Source organism: Aedes aegypti, chromosome 1 (genome assembly GCF_002204515.2).
Source record: "Aedes aegypti strain LVP_AGWG chromosome 1, AaegL5.0 Primary Assembly, whole genome shotgun sequence".
Lineage (NCBI taxonomy): Eukaryota > Metazoa > Arthropoda > Insecta > Diptera > Culicidae > Aedes > Aedes aegypti.
The window spans coordinates 135003759-135027708 of record NC_035107.1 but is presented as its reverse complement, the minus strand read 5'-3'; the positions used below and the strand labels follow the sequence as shown (position 1 = coordinate 135027708).

Here is a 23950-nt window from a genome sequence, read left to right as displayed (position 1 = left end):
ATAATGTAGCGTGCTTTAATTTTGCATTAAATATTTCACACGATCATACGGGGCTGAGCCGATGGGGTGGATAACGGATGAAGCAAATAGTGAACAGGAGAAGTGACATGAAAAAGCTATCTTTTGAGTGCTCCATGGTTCCAAGCAGGTTATAGGTTATTTTCAATTCTACAATATCATTGAAACTTGCTTCGAGTGCCCCATTACTGAGGAGTGTACTAAGGATATGCGATATTAGTAGGGGGAGATCCCCCAGTACTGGACAGCACCCAATACCAGACAAAGTAGAAAAATTGAGAAATCATGATCCAATCAAGATGGTGTATTAGAAGAAAAGAAAGCTCTTATAGAGAGTAATGTTTGCACAGAATAACACATCCTTGAAATATGCATGACTTTTTAAAAAAGTTGAGATGTTTGAAAATTGTTGAAAATTTAATGTATCACCTCTAAATTTGAACCTAATTAGTAGTTATTTTGAATATGGCAAAATAAGTTGGATCACGCAAGCATGATGGAATATAATCATAATTTGAAAGTATGAATGTATTTTGTACCATACTTGACCTATAGTATGGTCAAACTACAATTTTAGTCCAGCACCTCCTATCCCCCAGTTTTGGACTGCTTGATTGTTTACAGGATATCTTTTTTATTTTCGCACCAGTGTCTCAAAATACATTCATTTTTCATGGATTTTATCGATCACGGTATCAAAGATACAATAAAAATCAGAAAAAATATAAATTCAGATCAACACGTAAAATGTGATGTTTTTTATCATATACTAGTGGTCCCGGCAAACTTCGTCTTGTCATCAAGTAGGCTGTTGAAAACGGCTATGAATCGTCCCATACAAAATGACAGTTCCGTTTAGTCTCGTTTTTCCTGCTTTTTCGGTAAACATCCTGGAACTTTTATACACACAAACACGTCGAAATCCTTGACGAACAACATGGAGAAACAATCATACAAATCCGTTGCCTCGTTCGTGAGCCATTTCGTGACATACAAACAGCATTCCATTTTTATTTATATAGATAGATAGATAGATATAAGAGGTTTTTTGATGACCAACTTGCAGACTAAGTAAAACTTAAATTACTCTTGTGAATGTTGCAAATGCATTGAATTGGCAATGGAAAACTTTTCATGGAGTAAAAACGTTCAATGATATACAAATTTACATACTTCGAGGCATTTCTAGATCGTGTCCGGTATTGGGAGCCACCTTTAATGACAGGTCAATTTGGTACCGTAATCCGGGGGCAAATTGATCACTGGGGCGAATTTGATCAGATCGGTACCAAAAAACATTTCCTTCCAAGGATGCTGGAAATTTCGTTGGCACCACAGACATTGAATGTTTTCTAGTTCATAGATGTCTAATGATGATTTTGAACTGTTTTATTTTTATTAGGGTCAGTTTTGCATAGAAACATTCACACTTTTTGAAGGTGTAAGCAATACAGTTTGAAATGTTGGAGCCAAACAATCCAGTGGTGCTTTGCCTACATGTCAATTTTGAGTGTTTAAAATGTTGTGTAAGCTTAAGTATGAACTACTGAATTCATTTTTGATATCATACAGCATAGCAAGTATATATTTTGCTCATGAAACCGTTTATTCTCAAAACATGTGCTTATTTGAAGTGAAATTGCTTACATTTATGCGTATTAGGCAGATTTTCAAAGTTTAATTTTACAATAAAATGATTAAATATTCGAGTTGTAAGAATTTTGACATTATTTTCAGATTCAGTAGACCCAAATTTAGTAGATAGGGAAATTTTTTAATCCTAAACCTGCTTTGTTGAATTATGATCAATTTCGCCCCAATGTGTCATTTTAATTTCTTGATATTAAAACTATTTTTATGACGTGTTAAATATTATTTCATGAAAAGTCTTTTATATAAACTGATAAAGATCAATGAATTACTGATTTTATCGACATTTATTTGACAATATTTGAATTCTGAAGGACAACACAGCCAACAGTTGCAAAATAGTGATCAATTTGCCCCCGGATTACGGTACTAAAACACATCATCAAAACGCAATATCAAAATTCATATTTATATTTTCAAATTTATTTTTGAACGCTACAAAAATGGTAATATTTGCCATAAATGGGCAGCTAGGCTGCACCAAGTCAATAGTTTTTGAATAATGAATTTAGCGGTACTGGGGGATCTCCTCCTATTTTTCATGACGATACGAAACGAAACGATATGCGGAATTTTCAACACTGTTCGTAGCGAAATGAAACGAATTATTGAAGTATACCGTAAAAACCAATACGAAATTCAAATCCTCATGGAATATTTTGAAACGAAACGATTTTTTATGAATATTCTGCGAAGTTTTGTTTATGCAGTTTTAATTTTTGTAGGGGAAGAGTACAAATTTTCGACTCATACGATTTTGGCCTACTTTGTATGAAAATCCGTAAATTGGCACAGAATTCTTGTGGGTCGAAAATTAGTGCTTTTCCTACATACACGTAGAGTGGCTCTCACTGTTAAACTTAAATTTATTTGGGTGATATAACATCCGAATTTGGGTGATATAAACATCCGAATGTCAAGGTAACGGAGGTTAAAGGTTAATCAAACACGTAAAAGAATAATAATAACAAAATTTTTCTTTCTACTTCTAATTTCTGACAATTTCCTAATAGTCAATGCTTAATCACTTTTTTCACAAGATTCAGATTGCTTTGCGGTCTATGCATTGTTGAAATTATTATTCTTTCAAAATGTTTTATTTAATGATAACTTTCATTGTGAGTATTCGGAACCTACAATAAGTATCAAGTTTTGAAGCGTACGAATTGAATTTTGAATGTGGGGACCAGGTCTTATACGGTTTGGCGTACAACAATTTGGTTACCTTCAATAGTCTCCATATAATGCATTTTTACCAGAGTTGCTCGCTGTCACTATCAACGCTTAAAATTTGCTGATTTGTACAGGCCGACTGCGATACAATTCGGATCAATCTACATCATATCAACATCACGCTGTCTACTCCATCACAAGTGCATTGATGGCGATAGACTATGGATATCACTGATGGGTTAAATTTAGTCTTAAATTAAGCAGTTAAAATGGCCATTTATCAGTACGATATTTTGGACAGTGTTGCATATAGGTTGAAACTATTTGTTGGTCACTGAAAAACAGTAAGAGCATGGATAATTACCACGTGATCACTAATTCCGCAGTGATTATGAGCTAGAGTGCGAAGTCGCATCACTGCTGTTGGTTGTCAAATCAAAGTGATATTGATAGCTCGCAAGTGATAGTGATAGTTTCAGACCATCAGCCATCAGCTGATATGATTGATATTAAGCAACTCTGTTTTGATGGCCATAACATTTAGAAAACGCTTTTACGAAGTGCACCAAAAATTCCGCCATACGATACATTTTAGTGAATGAGTTCATTGTGAATTTCAGATAAATAACATTGCTTGGATAAAGATGTGGCTTTGATGGCTTTGAAAGATAATATTTTGATAATTTATTCAATCAACAATATTTAAACAGTATTAGCGTATTTATCCTGCGTATCGTGGGACGTGAGACGAGTCTACTGGGATGACGAAAGATCCAGTGATCGGCTGGAATATTATAATCGCTTGTCGCATATTAAATTTCAAGTATGTTCAAGAAATTTCATCAGTACACCAAATCAGATTTCTTGAATTCTATCATGTTGTTCTGGCATATGCAACCTCCAGCAATGAAACATACCATATGGGCACTCCCCTTATTCAATGACCCAAACACTGTGTATTAACATCAAAATGTCACTCAGTACGATAATCTGAAAATCCTTATTTATTCGATTAAATTTTCAACTAAATTTTCATATGACCAAATGCCACATGCTTCTCAAAGCAATAAAATTCTTTTAGACCAAATGTCCATTCGACCAAATGTACTTTCGACTAAATGTCATTCGACCAAACGTCATTCGACCAACTGTTATTCGACTAAATATCTTAGATTCCTGAGGAATGGATATGAATATCATTCGTGGGATTTCCATTGAAAATAACTTTTGCACTGGCACCATGGTACATATTTTTCAAACATCTGATAGACTGAGCTGGAAATGAAAACTTTTCTAGCACAGCCCAAATAAATGGGTGATCAACCTTATCGAAGGCTAGTAGAAGTTCTTCTACTATTCGTTTGTCTTGTGCGAGTGGTTTTATTGGTTATATTTCGCAAATCTTTCAAGTTATCAATACAGGATTTTTTATACTACATGCTGTTTGATTTTTTTCAAGTAATGGGTGCAACTGGTTCATTTAAATTATAGTGAACAGTTGGTAATCTGCATTTAGCATGTTGATAGGCCGTTTGTAGGATCTGTCATATGGATTAGATAGATGATTACTTTTGCAAAATTTGTTGACGGACGCACGTCGTCAATCAAATATTTGTTGAAAAGCTTGTTACCCGGCCGGTCGGAGGGACCTGGCTCAAATACAGAGACTCTTAGGGTCGGCGTAAGCTCGTCAAGGGTTCAAGTAAAACGCGCAATGTAACTTTTATAATTCTTTTATTGAACTTACTGGGTGTGGTGTGGGTGTGAGGTGTGTCGATGCGGCCGGCCGGAAGTGGAGCACGTGGGGGTTGATCGGCACGTTCTATACTGAACCCGAAGTCTATGGGGCTTGGATGGCTTGGTGTGGCCCAACGGTCTCCACGTTGGAGGTTGCGCCAGCTTCCTAGGGTGTCGGGGTTTCCAAATGGTCGGCTTCTGGTGTCCTTGGTGATCCTAGGACCTTAGGCGGGCCTTCAGGGCAACTACAGGGGTTCACCACGGGTTTAGACGGGTCGTGGGAGCCTTTGCCAAAATTTTCAGGCAAACGATGACGGGTCCTGGTAGTAGGGTTATCGGTTGAGCGTTAGACTGGCTATTGGGTATTCTGGATATCGGCAATACTCATACCTGATTCGAATGGTATATGTACGTAGGCAATAATGCACTTGAAACGGAATAACGGTCAACTTAACTTCCTGAAATATTTCCGTGTGGTCTCACTGAGATCGAATTTTGGAATAGACCTTTTTTTTAGCGCTATTCAAGCCAGTAGCCTGCTCACTGCAGACTATTTTTAAGATATGTTAAATATTATAGAACAGCCGATTACATAAACTGATAAAAGTCAAAGGAGTACTGACTTTGTCGAAATTTATTTCACAATATTTGAATTCCGAAGGATAACACAACACAAAAATGACAAAAAGTGATCAATTTGCCCCGGCTTACGGTACTGGTTCTCTATTCTTTTTTCTTGCTGTTCCTATGCAAGGCAAAATTAACGTCAGCATTTAATCCGCAAGAAAAAAAACAGCGATCTGGAACTGATGCGCGTAATAATGATTAATTAATGACTTTAGTAAATCCAGGCTCTTGCCCCACGAAAATAATGGTTTATTTTGACATTTGTGTGCAGCAGATGTGGGCGATATACTACATATGAGTAGAAGCCGTAGAAGCGCTATGCTGATTTTTGTTCGAAAATTCCGTTTGTTGTCAATTTGTATCATATGTTGTATAGGGCAAGTCGCCTAATGTTGAACGGCTAAAAACCTCGCCTATTGTAGAACAATCCGTGTATTCCTTATGGCGTGTTCAACAATTAGCGAGCATTTTTTCGTTCAACAATTGGCGAATTACCCTAAATGTTGTTTTATGCAATTGTAATTCAAGTAAAATAAATGTAGTTTGTGCTTGTGAATAAATAATGTTTAACGCAAATGTTGTTGAGTTACCAAACGAAGGCTTTGAGGAAAGCAAGGGTTAATATCCTATAAACTTGAATCCCAGGAATGGAGATGGCGTTGGAAATCTCTTTCTTTTTACGAATTGTTCCTTCGATGGTCTTAACCTGGGGGATGCGAACTGAAAATCGACAAGCAGCCAGGCTGCTGTCAAACTATTTTTTTTTTTCATAAAAATGATCCCAGTACGCCTGTACTGTTAAATCAAAGACAAATTAAAGACCCCCATGTCCCTTGCAGTTACCCAAAATTTTATGGCTCATAAGGTAATCTAGAATGCCGTTCAAAGTGTACTGCGATCTGTCAAAATTGGGTACCTTTTGCACTACCGAGGGACCAAATGCAGTACTAGAAGTGGTACCCAATCTGAGCCCGAGTGAGACGGACCTGGTTAAACTGTACGGTTATGATATCGTCACGCTAAAAACAACTATACAATTTGTGTATCACAAAGTCTGGCAACTTTTAAAAAAGGTTCTTCCAAATTTTTCGACAGCGGCTGACTTGTTTTCAGCAACGCTTAAAACTGTAATATATTTCAATAATTTATAAATATTCTCTAATTCTAGTTACTAATCAAATGGATACTCACAAGAAATGGTTTCCTCTCACACGACTTCCTCTTCGGTATTACTCGTGGGATGGTAATAGGTACAGTTACCCTAAACAGTCAGCTGTTTCACGGATGCCTTTTTCTACATATAACGATTCCTTATTACAAATCACTCAATTTCTCTATCGCTTCTACTTACAGTTTCAGGGTATGGTTTAACTCTGGTGGGTGGGAGGCCTTTCCCATACAGGTATTTTACCGGGTGGATTTGTAGAAGTTCACCACGGCTGTAAGGTATTTGGTAAGTTGTTACGTTTGATTTTCTCACTTATATTATTCTTATTTCAGGTCTTTATCTATGGTCTCGTGTTATAATATGAAGAAATCCTCGCTCAAATAAATTATTTCATTTATAATTGAGGCACTACGGAATATATAAACTGTTTACTACAGTTAACTCTCCCTTACTCGATGTTCGGTATCTCGATATCGAGTTAGAGAACCATAGTAAAAGTTGGTTTTCATGGCTAACTCGATGGTCCCTTGGATAGCAATTGCACTGATTTTGGGTTCTGTAACTCGATACCTCCCTAACTCGATGGTCCCTTCAATATCGAGTAAGGGAGAATTAACTGTATCTATACAACAAACTGTTTTCGATGGCGATAATATCAAACAGTTTTTCGCGTCTTCTACTTCAACAAACTATGTTTTTGTTTTGCCTTCTCTTTCGCTACCTACATAAGGCTATCCATGTGGACTTTCCTCGATAGGACTGACAGCTCAAAGTGTGAATGCAACCGAAACGAATGAGTAAACAAAGCATGCGAGTGTTGCCGGAGCTTTATATTTTCCTTTGTAATCGAACGGTCACTCCGATCGTGAAACGTCAAAAACTCTTGGTAAACAAAAAACCAGCTGATCGCAGCTGTCTCGTGGATTGCCTTATGGGGCTCTGCACAAAAATCAGTCTCACTCTTTCACTCCTTCATCAAATTTGTAAACAACAAGGCCAGTAAACGACCTCATATAAAATCAAAACAGTGCAGAGCCCCATTACCACTTCACGCGAGCTGTCATGCTGCGGTTATGCTCCGGCGTTAGAATTGTTCAGACAATAGGCCTGTTCAAGCGGCGTCGCAGAACAGTTCTACTTGTTCAAATTTATGTATTAGTCTTTTACAACTTTTTTAAAATATTAGTTTAACCTAAATACGACAAGACTTTTTTTATTATGTCAATTTTTGGATTTATTGCCTGTATTGTACTGATGAGACTTTGTATGAAGTATTTTAAGTGTGCGCTTTGAATGTAGTTTCCTTCGAAACAAGCAAACAACCAACGGATAGCACTCGAAGAAAAGATTGTGCTCGATTTGAACGACATGAATGTTCGAGTTCGCACCCCTTAAGTCTTAAACTGAATCTTTTTTGAAGTGAATAAGCGTTAAAATTATACTACAGATAAAACTTCCTTGCAAGAATCATAATGAGAAACCAGACCTATAAGTAATAAAAATAATTTTATTGAGATAACAAGAACAATATGACATGATGTCTTAAATGTATAATAAGAAAAACTAAACTTCAATCAAGCTTAGATAAAATATGATGGTAAAAGGTTGTACTAGTTGAACTGAATATCACTGCTAAGGCTTGATTCATACAAAATTGTTTACAAAAAATTCACGGAAGCGGTGGATAAGATCGGCGGAAGGTTGTTGGCGGATTTGGAAGGGGAGGTTTCGAAAGTTACTAATGATTTGTTTTAAGCAAGGAAGGTCGGTAATAAAGTTTGTTTGGGAAGGGTTGATTTGATTGATCAAGGAACGAAAATAAGGAAGGGAGTCGATGGATATGGCGGTTTATCAACAAGGCTTTGCACTTGAAGGCTGGAAGCTGTAATTTCAAACCACCATGGTCTCTGCAGCGCGCTAGTTGTTGCATGGGAACAGTGGCTACAATTCCCCGGAATAGGAACCTTCGTATTGTCGACGTTATTTTCGCCAGATGAGCTGCTGATGGGACCAAGTTTGCGCTAATGCACCATATTTTAGAGATGAGAAAGGTGTTGAGTAAGCAAAAAGTTGCTGCAGCGTTAAGCTACGCAGCGAGTGCAACCAAACTTGGCGGCAAAAATTGCTCACTAGATTGTCCCAGTTGAGCGCATTCATTTGACGCACGGAGTTGGAAAACATTACGCCAAGAATTTTGATCGTAGCGCCAGTGTGTAGCCACGGAACAGTCAATAGATTATTTGATATACCTTGAAGTTGTTTTGTCTTCATTCAGACGGGCCCCCGAACTGTTCCTGTAACTGTTCCACGCTGGTAACAATAGCACTAATATCATCTGCGTATGCGCTGCTCGATTGTAGTTTTCCGTCTAGTTCGTTCTCCCACACAGAAAAAAATATTTAATTTTAAATGTGATGTAAACTGAAGTCTAGTGTAAAATTAAATCAAATTCGTGTATTTTTATAGCATCATGTAAACTTAAATAAATATACATTCAATTTTCAATCAAAACTGGTTGAATATTACATGATCGTGTAAATTTAAAGTGAATTCGATTGAAAAATAATGGATTGGTCGTTGAAATTTAGGTTTATTTTGATGCTCCAAATATGTGCATCAAAATAAACTTAATTTTACAACATTTTTTTAGCTGTGCAGTTGGTATGTTGATAAGGGTTCGTCGGCAACGAAGGTTTCATTTATTCGGACAAACATTTCAGAGAAACGTCGCTGATGGGAGAGTAATTCCGCGTTCACTCGGTTGATGGTAATTAGCATGGTTCGGTTGTTAAAGTAGCCATCGTACGCTTGCCTTAGCTGCTCGTAGAGACGCTGCTGTTGCTGATGAAAAATATCGAAAGAGAGTTTCGCTTTCCATCGGAAAAAATATTTGATTTTGGGCTCGCGCATGATAGCCACCATTCCATCCATGACAAATAATTGCGGCGTTAGCGGGCCCAACATTGCCAACGGATTTGCAGTTCGTTGATGCTTTCGGTGGTTAGGAGGTGGGGACGCAGAGACCAAAAACCACGACCATGAGCTCTGTCGGGGAAGGGAATGCATATTTTTGTGACGAGAGCTTCGTGGTCCGAAAAACAGCAGACATGGACATGTGCTGTTCTCAGCTGCTCTCGGAGGCTGTCGCTGACATATATTCGGTCGAGTCTAGACGAAGAGTTGTGTGTTATATATGTATAGCCAGTCTCTCGTGATCGTAGCTGCTGCTACATATCCCTCAATCGAAGCTGCTGTACAGTGGCTTGAAGTGCGGGATTAAAATTGGATCCCGTAGCGTCGCACTGCCGAATCACACAGTTGAAGTCGCCTCCTACGACGATGTGGTCGGTGCGATGTCGTAGGTAGTAGCTCATGGTGTTGTTGAAGAAGCGCTCCCGCTCAACGCGTAGAACAGTCCCCGACGGGGCATACACATTACATAGGGTTGTGTACACGCAGAGCAAGCAGTCTTCCATCCAGGCTCTTTTCGAAATGCGAGAATTTGATGTGCTCTTTAAGAGCAATTGCTGTCCCTCTCCTAGCGTGGTCTACATTACAGACTACATACGTTAAATCCGGGCAGGCTCAGCTGTTCATTCTCCACCTCCTGAAGAAAAACGATGTCGAGATCGACCGTGCTAATGAATGTGCGGAGAGCGTTGATTTTGGTTGGATTGGTGATGGTGTTGATGTTGATGGTGCCGATATTTACAATGGTGTATTCCATTTTTGATGCATGTCATCCCCAGATACTCGGCCGTGATTGTTGGTGGCTTCTTCACTGTATTGCATTTTCTTACCCGGAGGCGATCTTCTGCTACGTAGACGTCGGCTGCTGTCTGATCCGTGTGATGTTTGCGAGCTATCCGTTTCGTTACCATCGGGTTTACGAATTGTAACGAAATCGCTGAGCGTGATTGCACTCGGCGCGGCTTGGCTAACGAGAGGCACTCCTGTAGGCTTCGGAGCGGGGGGCGCCATCACATTTGTCCGCTGTGTTGTTGGGAGTCGAGTTTCTTTCGGTTTGGCACTCAGTTGGCCGGGCACATTGGGTTGAGTTTGGGATTCTGTTAGTTTGGGCTTCGTTATGTTCGGCTTCGCCAGTTTTTTTTTGCCAGCGCTGCCTGTTTCGCGACGTTGGCATATGATTGATCTGCGGCGAGCTTCTGCACGCGCAGTTTTTTGTTTTGTACACACGGGATTCAGATAGCCGTAGCGGTAAACGCGCAGCTATTCAGCACGACCATGCTGAGGGTCGTGGGTTCGAATCCCGCTGGTCGAGGATCTTTTCGTAAAGGAAATTTTCTCGATTCCCAGGGCATAGAGTATCTTCGTACCTGCTACACGATATACGCATGCAAAAATGGTCAATCGGCAAAGAAAACTCTCAGTTAATAACTGTGGAAGTACTCATAAGAACACTAATCTGAGAAGCAGGCTTTGTCCCAGTTGGGACGTAACGCCAGAAAGAAGAAGAAGACACGGGATTCCGTCATGTCCAAACTCATGGCAGTGGAGACACGTCTGCCGCTGCCCCCTGTAACCAACTGCCGTGTCTTCCTCACGAATCGTAACGAAAGAAGGGATGTTTTTCTTCACCACCATCCGAGCAATGCGTATACCGGTCTTGACGCCGGCAAAGGCGCACTTCGACAACTCCATCCTCCATCGAAATTCGCAGCTTGTACGCCTTCCCATCAAACACGAATTCGTGCTTGTTATCGTGCTCTTAAACGATCCTCTCAGCAAGATCGAGGTTGCTGACCTCCACGAAGGTACAACCCAGTCGTCTGCTCGGCTGAAGTAGAAGCACGTTTTCGCAAGTAAGCCCGAGCTCTTTTTCGATGAATTTGTGGATTTCATCGTGGGTAAGATGTTTCGGGAACTGCGAATAATCAACGCGAAACGTATTTTCGCGGCGCGGCATCGCGGAACACAACGACGCGATTGTTGCAAACTCGATGAAGCAGTGCAAAAGTTCACCCGTTGACGTTTGAGCGGTGCCGTGTTATTTACGTGACCATGGCAACGAGTGAATTCGGCACCGCCCAAACGTCAAATTAGTGAACTCGTGCATCGGTCCATACTAGAAGTGTCGTTGAAGACGATCGACAAAAAAGTATTAAAGTAGTCTGTGAACGACTTCCGAAATTCGCTCCTTCGAGAATATCGACTGATCGGCTCGGATGTTGAGCGCTAACTGGAAAGAATGCCAAGTTCATTCATATGGGTTGAGAAGATGTATAAGTAGTTGAGCTTGTATCACCCTTCATTTAAAGTGAATCAATAGTCTCGGTGGTAGAGGCTTCAAGTCCACTAGACGAGCAGTTGAGAAGAATCAAGCTTATGGGATCTCCACAATGGTGTCACAACAACGGCACGGGATGTGATAGGCACTGGTCAATAATGAAAACGAAACTAATGGTTCGATGACGAGTGCAAGAGAGTGAGAGACGTGAAGACAGCTGGTTACTTAATGCTAAAGTTGGTCGGAAAAAATGCCAAAACGATACTGTGTAGAAAATCCGGTTTTCAGGCATACAGTCAGGTAGATTGCCGTTTAATTGTCTAAAATCTCATACTTTTTTATATTTAACTTTGGTATTGATTTAACCTTTGGGAAAAATGGAAATGGTTTGACAGTTTTACGTTATGCAAAACCATCTTAACGAAACACAATAGTCAATCAAACCCTTGAATATTCATTATTGGGCAAATTGTCTTCTTTCTAGTATTACATTTTTCATGATCGAAATTAGCTTATATACAAATTTGTCTTATTACGGTTCAGACGCCAATGAATTATTTTCCCAATATAGCAAAAACTGCACCCAAGAATTCACTGCCATTGTGGTTTCTCCAAGTAAAACGTGCATTGAAATCAACGGAATCTGCCTAGAGCCTAGAGATGTGTGTGGTAGCTAGAGATGGGAGATTTAGATGTAATAGTGTTTGAACGAATAGAATGTAGCATTCATTTTCCGTGCATTCATACATGCTGATTACAAATATTTTGACGTGTATGTATGATTCCAGTTTAAACTACATTATAAACACATTACATTGAGTGTGTATGACGGACAGGTGACAAGCAGAAAACGTCATGACGTTTTCTACTTGTCACCTGTCCGTCATACACACTCAATGTAATGTGTTTATAATGTAGTTTAAACTGGAATCATACATACACGTCAAAATATTTGTAATCAGCATGTATGAATGCACGGAAAATGAATGCTACATTCTATTCGCGTGAAGAAAAACCAAGATTTCAGTTTTGAGAATATTGTTATGGCGAACGGTTGTGTCGTAGCTTTCGGGTTCAATCATTCGGCTGATGGTGGAATCAGCCGATTGATCTGATTCACGGATACTACAATGGCGCAGTCGGTAGAATTAAGAAGAAATGCAGTTTTGTGTTTGTGAAAGTAAACATTTAAGAAATGGTGAGTAAGATGGTGCTAGGCGAAAAAAAAATGAACAGATAGCGTCCCCAGTAGGCTCCCTGACGGAAGTGCAGTGGAGTAGGCTGGCGGATGAAAAATAAAAACATTGATTGTAGGAAAAGAACATTTCCCCAGTAGGCTCCCTGACGGAAGGGCAGTGGTGGAGTAGGCTGGCGGATGGGAAAAAATACTGATTGAAGAAAAAGAACATTTCCCCGGTAGGCTCCCTGACGGAAGGGCAGTGGAGTAGGCTGGCGGAAAAAAAAGCAAAATTCCCTCCAGTAGAACTCCCTAACGCCAGAGGGGTAGTGGAGTAGACTGGCGGTTAGAGAAAACGGAGAGAAAAAATCCTCCCCGGTAGGCTTTCCGAATGAAGTAGGCTGGGGGATGGAAAAAAAACCCCAGTAGGCTCCCTGACGAGCGGTAGTAGGCTGGACGGAATCTGCAGCATGATGATGATGATTGATGATGATTGATGATGATGTGATGATGATGATGATGATGATGATGATTGATGATGTGATGATGATGGATGATGATGATGATATGATGATGATGATGATGATGATGTATGATGATGATGAATGATGATGTGATTGATGATGATGATGATCGATGATGATGATGATGATGCTGATGATGATGGATGATTGATGATGAATGATGATGATGATGATGATGATGATGATGATGATGATGATGATGATGATGAATGATGATGATGATGATGATGAATGAAATGATGTGAATTGATGATGATGATGTGATGATAATGATGATGATGATGATGATGCTGATGGATGATGATGATGATGATGCATGATGATGATGATGATGATGATGATGATGATGATTGATGATGATGATGATGATGACTGATGATCCGATGATGATGACGATGATGATGATGATGAATGATGATGATGATGATGTGATGAATGATGATGATGACTGATGATGACTGATTGATGATGAATGAATTGATGATGATGATGATGATGATGATAGATGATGATGATGATGATGATGATGATGATGATGATGATGATGATGATGATGATGATGATGATGATGATGATATGATGATGATGATGATGATGATGATGATGATGATGATGATGATGATGATGATGATGATGGATGATGATGATGATGATGAATGAATGATGATGATGATGATGATGATGATATGATGATGACTGATGAATGAATGATGATGATGATGATGATGATGATGATGATGATGATGATGATGATGATGATGATGATGATGATGATGATGATGATGATTGATGATGATGATGATGATGATGATGATGATGATGATGATGATGATGATGATGATGATGATGATGATGTTGATGATGATTGATGGATGATGATGATGATGATGATGATGATGATGATGATGATGATGATGATGATGATGATGATGAGATGATGATGATGATGATGATTGATGATGATGATGCATGATGATGATGATGATGATGATGATGATGATGATCGATGATGATGATGATGATGATGATGATGATGATGATGATGATGATGATGATGATGATGATGATGATGATGATGATGATGATATGATGATGATGATGATGATGGATTGATGATGATGATGATGATGATGATGATGATGATGATGATGATGATGATGATGATGATGATGATGATGATGATGATGATGATGATGATGATGATGATGATGATGATGATGATGATGATGATGATGATGATGATGATGATGATGATGATGATGATGATGATATGATGATGATGATGATGATGATGATGATGATGATGATGATGATGATGATGATGATGTTATCAGAGTATAGAAGAAGGCGAATGTGGTAGCTAGAGATGGGAGATTTAGATGTAATAGTGTTTGAACGAATAGAATGTAGCATTCATTTTCCGTGCATTCATACATGCTGATTACAAATATTTTGACGTGTATGTATGATTCCAGTTTAAACTACATTATAAACACATTACATTGAGTGTGTATGACGGACAGGTGACAAGCAGAAAACGTCATGACGCGTGAAGAAAAACCAAGATTTCAGTTTTGAGAATATTGTTATGGCGAACGGTTGTGTCGTAGCTTTCGGGTTCAATCATTCGGCTGATGGTGGAATCAGCCGATTGATCTGATTCACGGATACTACAATGTGTAACTATCCGCTCGGCAGCATCTCACCGTCTAGAATCTAGGTACATCAGCATGAAGTGAACCCACTGCGGTAGAAGTTGTTGGCTTACGGCTTGTTACCGCAAAGTTTTCCTCTCATTCATTTCCCTTGCACGGTAGGGTTGAAGTTCCACCTATGGCAATAATGAGAACCACAAGATCTTTATTATATTTTTTCACTAAAATATGACGGCTGATATTCACAGGAATGGTATAATTATATGTTTTTGATGATAGCTAAGCCTTGATAAGAATATTCGTGCAGTTCGCTTCGAAAACTAAAGATTGCCTCTTATTAGCAGTTTGCCAAGGGACACTTCAAAATTACTTCAAGCGATCAATGTATGTTGCCTAGCGATCCAATATTTAGAAGCTCTAAGTTAATTTAAAAAATATTGTTTAATTGAACTGCTTGGCAAGGCTTCTGTTGACTTCTTGCATCCGCAACTGGTACTCCTACCCTAGATCCTAGCGTTAAAACTTGTGAATTGAAAGAGTTGAATGCATCCGTGCAAAACGATGAGCCTTGCTTGCGGAAAAATATATATTAAAATAATACTTTGAGGTAACAGGCGAGGGTTTTCTGGATTTTTTGGCGGCTTTAATTCCGCCGGAAATTCTAATTGAAATTCCTCGGATGAAATATTTATGTTCGTTTTTCCTCGCGCCGGACGGGCAGTTGTTCGGCAGGCTAAGGAAGTTTGTGCAGCCGAACAAAAAGCAGTGGATACACGTGGGTGTGGGCAGGCTCAAGATAAAAAGGGGATTAGACGCACGATTTAGAAACAATGTGTAGGATGGTTTTTGAAGGTTATCAAAGTCAATGATTATTAAAAATTTACCTAAAATTCAACAATCTTTTTTTAAAAAGGGGGGTTCTTCAAAACCTTGATCAATAAGAAGCCTTCTAGACAAAGGCAAGTTATTTTCGGGGCAATAATCTTCCAGACAAAAACAATTGCGTATTTTTTTTACTCCCGTTCATTTCTCCATGACTTTCGCTATTGTCATTTCTTTTCGTATCCCACGCCATATTTTTCACATTCTTGTGACTTGGTATCTTTAATTTTTCGATATGAATATTTTAAACTTAACTTATATATCATTAGTCATGGGGCCCTACATAGCCTGGTGGTAAAGTCCGCGGCCACAATGCAAAGCCATGCTGAAGGTGTCTGGGTTCGATTCCCGGTCAGTCTAGGATTTTTTCGAAAAGGAAATTTCCTTGACTTCCCTGGCCATAGAGTATCATTGAACCTGCCACACGATATACAAATGTGAAAATGTCAAGTTTGGCAAAGAAAGCTCTTAGCTAATAACTGTGGAAGTGCTCATAAGACATCAAGCTAAGAAGCAGGCTCTGTTTCAGTGGGGACGAATTCCAAGATGAAGTTAATTTTTCAAATAGGGAGACTTACGGCTTCGGCACCATTAGAATATTATCGGCAACCAAATTTCAAACGCCAAATACACAGTATTTTTCTATCAAAACACATCAATGAAAAAAATTCAGATGATTCTTTGTTCTGCCCGCTTCCCGCTGACGAGATTTTCGAGACTGAACAAACAATATCGTTAAATATGTCATCAATTCAAATGAACACGCCTCAAAATGCGATTGCTTAGAAGCTGCTGAAGAGATTCGCCAGCAGTTCTTATGGGAAAGTTGCCGAACAGAATGAGGCTGCCGACAATAGTCACACAGACAAGGGATGTTCGCAGCGTTGTAAAAACGTTTTCAAAAGCATTTTGACAAGTCAATCGGTGTGAATCGATAGAGGATTGAGCAACGCATAAATGTAAACAGGCAAACACGGAATTTGTCTGCTGATGTCCGAGGAAATTTCAAAAGAAGCGCGCCATCGGCTTAGATTGCCGAGAATACGTAAGTTCCCCTACCTCAATTAATTATTTGTACAAACACTAATCTGTGAAAAAAAATCCTCAATCAAGAAATGGTATACAAGAATGCAAATTTCTTTCAGATGATTCCCAGTTTCACTTGCTGCTTTCTGCCCACGCTTGTGGTTGTACATACGATGAAACAATATAGCCTTCTGCTATCTTAACTCTTTTGTTTGAGTTTGGCGTTCGTTTCTCCTAAACAGCGAGAAAATTTCCAGATCCGAAAGAATGAAGCATAGGGGATTTAAAATTTAGTTTTTTTTTCAAGTACTTTTCCCATTACGATGCCAATGTTCCGGCTCCAACTGAACTAAGCTCATCAATCCCCCACAACGGATGCTTCAAAAGTTGTGATGATACTTCTGAGAGTTTTAGAAGTCGAACAATTTTTTTTTTGTGTGTGTTCCGTTCAACGTTTCACAGCTTCTTGCTAGGTTGCTGGGTTGAATCGTAGTGAAGGTCGATCGTTTGCTTTTCTGCTGAAGCTAGATGCGAAAATTTGCTGCCGCAGCTTCAACATATGCTGTAGACATGTGCTCGTAAGAGTTGCTTTTTTTCTACTGCAGTACTTTGCCATCTTGCCATATCATCGTCACCATCAAGTATGATTTCACATGTTGTACATTAGGGTTATTAGTTTTTTCAATGCATCATACAACAAGTTTGGAACAGAGTTGTTTTCCATATGAAGGAACTTTGAACGAAATTAAAACGGTGGTGTTTAACATGTTTTAACACTGGGACAGCTTAAATCATGATGTTCTAAAAAGATTTGATGAAATCGTGAATGCATTACATCTACTCATCTTGATCATGAATTGAAGTTTTACCTTTTGCGAAGTATAAACGATTGATAGTTTTAAACTCTCTGTTAGTTTAAAACACTCTGTACTTGAGAAGTCTCGTTAGCCTGTTTAACCTATTCGTAAAACAATTGAACAATAATTAAAATTTTAGAAAAATATTAGTGAAATCAAAGCAATTGCATATGCGTTTTGACTAGATTGCGGATTCATATGCAGCTCATCAATCCCATCAGCTCCACTTTTAATTATTTTCAAGCCGACTGGAATATATATGAAACGTATTTTCTTCTTCTTATTCTTCTTCTTCTTGTTCTTCTTCTTTATGGCGTTACGTCCCCACTGGGACAGAGCCTGATTCTCAGCTTAGTGTTCTTATGAGAGCTTACTATGCCAATGACCATTTTTGCATGCGTATATCATGTGGCAGGTACGATGATACTTTATGCCCTGGGAAGTCGAGAACATTTCCAACCGGAAAAGATCCTCGACCGGTGGGATTCGAACCCACGACCCTCAGCTTGGTCTTGCTGAATAACTGCGCGTTTACCGCTACGGCTATCTGGGCCCCACTATATGAAACGTATATTGACTCTTATCTTGATGTTAACATTTCTTTACAAACTAAACTGGATATTGACAATGCTCTTGAAACTTTGACAAATTTCATTGTTGAAGCCAGGAGCATTGCAATTCCAAAATGTGAAGTAAAATTTGAATCCGTGATTATAGACGATGATCTTAAACTCTTGATCCGCCTTAAAAACGTGAGGAGAAGGCAATTTCAACGCACTCGCGTTCCTGCTATGAAAATTATATGGCAGAATTTGCAGAATGAAATCAAAAAACGTTTTGCACAATTAAGAAACAAAAATTTTGAAAACAAGATTTCTCAATAAGGGGGTTCGTAGCCTTGAGGTTACGCTTTCGCTTCATAAGCGGAAGGTCATGGGTTCGATTCCCAGCCCCTCCACAAAAAAACCCGTCCAGCCATCAGAAGATGCCGCACGGAGGACCGTGCTTTGGGGAACACATCCATCCTCCGTCAGTATCAGATGGTGACTGAGACAAACTGACCCTCTTCGCAGGCAGCTAGCCTCAAACAACTCAGGAAGACGACAAAACGAACCACCGCAAGAGCAATGGACTATGGCTTATATGGAATCTGATTGGACTAACAGCGGAGCACTCTCCTACCTGTTCCGCGTGAGAGTAAAGAGAGTGAAAGTAGATGTCAATATAGATTAGTTGAAAAAAGATCTGTATCGGCAAAGAAGATACATATACGTGGTGGCCAAGAGCACAGAATGCCTTTCAAATAAATCATAAGAAAAAAAAATATTTCTCAATTGGACCCTGGCTCTAAGCTCTTTTGGAAATTTTCTAAAATTTTGAAAAAATCTCAGAAGAAAGAGGAAAACAAATTATTAATAACTAAATGCCAAAAAGATCAAAAACTTGCTATGCAGTTTGAAAGTGCGCACAATTTTAATTTAGGACTTACTAGTCCAATTGAAAATCATGTTACTCAGGACTTCGAAAATATTCTCAATCAAGAGAACGTTTTTGAAAATGCCCGTGAGACTGATTTGGAAGAAGTGAGCACTATTATAAAAAAAAAATCAAAAATATTAAAGCTCCTGGCGATGATGGAATGTTCTACATCCTCATCGAGAAACTTCCAGAAAGTAGCTTATCATTTTTAGTTGATGTATTTAACAACAAACAACATTTGACAAATGGAAAAAATGCTAAGGTTCCAATTTTAAAACCAGATAAAAATCCTGCAGAAGCTTCTAGCTATCGTCCAATCAGTTTGCTTTCTTTAGGGGACGGACCTGGTGTAGTGGTTAGAACACACGCCTCTCACGCCGAGGACCTGGGATCGAATCCCATCCCCGAGATAGTCACTAAAAATTTCAGTGACGACTTCCTTCGGAAGGGAAGTAAAGCCGTTGGTCCCGAGATGAACTAGCCCAGGGCTAAAAATCTCGTTAATATAGATAGATAGATAGATAGATAGATAGATAGATAGATAGATAGATAGATAGATAGATAGATAGATAGATAGATAGACAGTTTGCTTTCCTCCATCAGAAAACTTTTTGAAAAGGTCATTTTGAACAGAATGATGGCCCACATCAACGATAGTTCAATTTTTGCCAATGAACAGTTCGGATTCCGCCATGGACATTCGACCACTCATCAACTTTTACGTGTAACAAAATTGATCCGTTCCAACAAATCTGAAGGCTATTCTACTGGTCTTGCTCTTCTAGACATAAAAAAAAAAGCATTCGACAGTGTTTGGCATGAAGGTTTGATCGTAAAATTGAAAAAAACTTTAATTTTCTGTCTGTCAAATCGTACACTTCAGGTTAATTATCAGAACTCAAGATCTGAAAGACTTCCTGTAAGAGCTGGTGTTTCCCAAGGCAGCATTTTGGGACCAATATTATACAATATTTTCACATCTGGCTTACCTGAGTTACCTCATGGATGTCAAAAATCTTTGTTTGCGGATGACACTGGCCGCTCCGACAAAGGACGAAACCTGCGTGTCATCTGTAGTCGATTGCAAAAATGTTTGAATATTTTTTCTTCATTCTTGCAAAAATGGAAGATTTCTCCTAATGCTTCCAAAACTCAACTAATAATATTTCCACATAAACCAAAAGCTCTTTATTTGAAACCTTCAAGTAGACATGTTGTCACGAAGAGAGGGGTTCCAATAAATTGGTCAGATGAAGTTAAGCATCTAGGACTTATGCTGGATAAGAATTTAACTTTCAAAAATCATATTGAGGGCATTCAAGCCAAATGTAATAAATATGTAAAATGTCGCTATTTGCTTATTATTAGAACAATCAAAACTTTGTCTTAAGAACAAGCTTTTGATATTCAAACAAATTTTCAGACCAGCCATGTTGTATGCTGTACCAATATGGACTAGCTGTTGTAATACCAGGAAAAAAAGCTCTGCAAAGAATTCAAAATAAAATCTTGAAAATGATTCTGAAGCTTCCTCCCTGGTATAGTACCAATGAATTACATAGAATATCCAATGTTGAAACATTGGAACAAATGTCAAATAAAATTATTAATAATTTCAGGCAAAAATCGTTGCAATCTTCTATTATAACGATTAATGCGTTATATGTTTAGGTTCAGTTAGATTAAGTAAATTGAAAACGTTATTTTTTCTCTCTTATAAGCAGGTGAAATCAACTCACCTGTAAAAAATCTGAACTGCTACGGCAAATGAAATGTAATATGTTGGTCAAAAAATGTTAAAAAAATCTTAAATTTGTTTTACCAACTTAAGATGATAATGTTGTCTAATAACACAGATCTCCTAGATATAAGAAATTAATTTAATGTTTGGAATGATACCGTAAAACGGGGTAACTTTGATAGTTTTTTCGAAGAAAACTTGAATATTTATGCATGCTGTTTCAAAGAATTTTAATTTATATTTTTATAACAAGTACTGGCATCCTAGCTATCGATTGCAGTTGATAGATTGCCAAAAAATTGATTTAGATTGGATATATAATTTTTCATATAATCGGAAGTCGGTTCTCCGTTTTGGGGTAACTTTGATAATGGTGTACAGTCACCCAACAGTTATGGATAGCACACAGATATGGATCAGAGTTGGATTAAAACGGAAATATCTCATCAAATATAGTTGCAATTACGCAGAACTCATTTTACCCACGTGAACCATAAATCTGTACAGCATCGCAATCAATCGTATTATGCTTAAGCATGTTTTTTTCCGTCCGTAGGAAATAAAATGTCAACCAGAAGCATTGATTCATAACTGTGGGACATTCAAACCTATTCCACAGTTATGAATCAAAGATAAAACGATTCCGAAACTAACGCCAAAACTTATGCTTCCACTAGCACACCATTAATTTACCTTTCGTTTAGTATGTTGTGGGTCTCGCACTATCAAAGTTACCCGCATTATCAAAGTTACCCCGTTTTACGGTACTAATAAAAAAATATTTTAAATGAACTTTGAATGAAAAATATCTTCAAAGTGGTAACAATCCTTTCTGTATCATTAAGCTAACGGCTTATGCGCCACCTTTTATTTGAAGGAACGTTAACTGGGATCCCGGCATGAAACCGCTTTCTCAGAGCAGGCCAACAGTTAATAACGGACCGAATTGTGTACAAATTGACCCAACAAATGAAGCAAAATTAAGGGGAAGTGGTGGTAAAAGGAACACCGTGCCTTTTACCGAGAAAAATCATATCACAATGATTTTTTTATTATGCACGGACGACTTAGAGCATTAATCAGTGTGCTCGGCAACAGTGCGCATCGTACCTTCGTGCTGTGCGTACACGAATTCTCTCTGCTCTTGGAAGTTTTCTTAAAAACTACCTAAAGCAATAAATCAGTACTAAAAAACAGTACTTTTCAGTGCTAAAATTAAAAACGGTACTTTTCAGTGCTACTAAAACAGTACTTTTCAGTACTATTTTTTCTACTATTGATCCCTTTACGATCCTTGTTTGGACCCGTGCCTTCGATTTTTCGTTGGACCCGTTGGCGAAAGCTAGCGGTGGTAATCCTTCTTGGACACCGTCTTGGGAAAAAACCTCTCGAAGGTCACGTCTTCTTTCGTTTATTAACTAAACATGGTGTCAACAACAAACAAAAGGAAGGGTGAATCTCTGAATTCACTACTTCCTTCCAAAAAAAGTGGGTTTTAAAACTGTCACTACACGTGGCAAGAATGGAAGAAAGGACGTTTCCCCGGAATGCGAACTTTCTTCCAAGGGTGAAATGAATAATTGTATCGAAATGAGCAATCAGTTCGATGCTCTAGACAAATTTTCCGAACACCAAATCGAAGCAGCCTCTAGCCCAGGCTCTTTGATTCAAGTGAGGAAGCAAAGAGTGCCGCCTATCGTGGTCAGTTGTTCCGAATTTGCGGGATTCAGGCAGGAGATCTTGAACTCCATTAGGGGAATCAAGGTTTCCTTCCAAATCGCAAAGAAAGGAGACTGTCGCGTTTTGCCGGAAACTCTTAAAGATCGTGAGCTTCTTCTCAAACATCTTGAAGAGAAGAAGCACAAATTTTTTACTTATGACGACAAAACTGAACGTTGTTCAAAGTTGTCTTGAAAGGTCTCTCAAGTGACTATAAATCACCTGAAGAGATCAAAAATGGAATAAATGATTTACTTGGATTTTCCCCAGTCCAAGTAATCATTATGAAAAAGAGAACCCAATCTGGCATTGTTCGGAAATTGCTTTCTCAAGAATTTTATTTAGTTCACTTTAACAAAAAATAACTAAATAACATTAAAGCTTTAGAAAAAGCAAAACTTTTGTTTGATGTCCGTGTGACATGGGAACATTTCCAGAAACCTGGAGGAAATTTCCAGAACCCCACTCAGTGCCGTCGGTGCCAAAAGTGGGGTCATGGTACAAAAAATTGTCGCATGGATGCTAAATGCATGATTTGCGGAGGATCTTCTCACGCCAAAGACGTCTGTCCTGTGAAGGAAGATAGCGGACTTTGGGGCAAGTGTGCCATAGGGGCAAGTGTGCCACCCCTGCTTTTTATAAAAACTACAATATATATTTTCTCTTTGAGCTTAACAATATGGTCCTTTATAGTTCACTATACAATGATCAAAATATGATGAAAATTGCTCTATTTTTCACGTATTTACATCGACTTTTGCAAGGACAACCAAGTTTGAGTGGATTTTTATAAGATTTCGTTGTTTCTAAATAGCATGGTAAGAGGTTAATTAGTAACAGATTTTTCTAACGTACTGTACATCGTGAAACTATTCAAATGTGTAAGTTATTGTGGCATTTATACGAAAAAAGTATTTAGTTTTACATCCGAAATTCAGTTTGGTTGAAATGTATACTTATTGGGGCAAGTGTGCCACCTATTTGGTAAAAAAATTGTTGAAGTGAAATTTATAAAAAATGTAAACATCATCAACAAAATCATAATAATAAACTAAAATGAGGCACCGGTAGTGGTTTCTGAAGTATAGTAGGGGAATAACTGACATGTTTGCCCACCAAAGTGATTATATCTCAAAATATTCAATAATAACATGTTTTTCGGCTTATTAGGTACCGTTTTACATATCTAAATCAATATTTTACCGTTATTTAGTGCTGATCTAGTTTAATTTTATACATATTCGTCGTAATATAAGGGTTCTACTTATA

General features: G+C 38.4%; 1 protein-coding gene and 1 long non-coding RNA gene across 4 annotated transcripts in view; one reads left to right on the top strand and one right to left on the bottom strand.

Annotated features, from left to right (window-relative positions):
* LOC5564043 (MAM domain-containing glycosylphosphatidylinositol anchor protein 1) overlaps positions 1–23950 on the bottom strand; it is a 237226-nt gene that overhangs the window by 118497 nt on the left and 94779 nt on the right. The gene's annotated exons all lie outside the window — the stretch shown is intronic.
* LOC110677194 overlaps positions 14886–23950 on the top strand; it is a 70209-nt gene continuing 61144 nt past the window's right edge. Inside the window, exon 1 of the long non-coding RNA XR_002501012.1 lies at positions 14886–15042. This is a non-coding gene — a long non-coding RNA (uncharacterized LOC110677194). The remainder of the gene's footprint in view (positions 15043–23950) is intronic.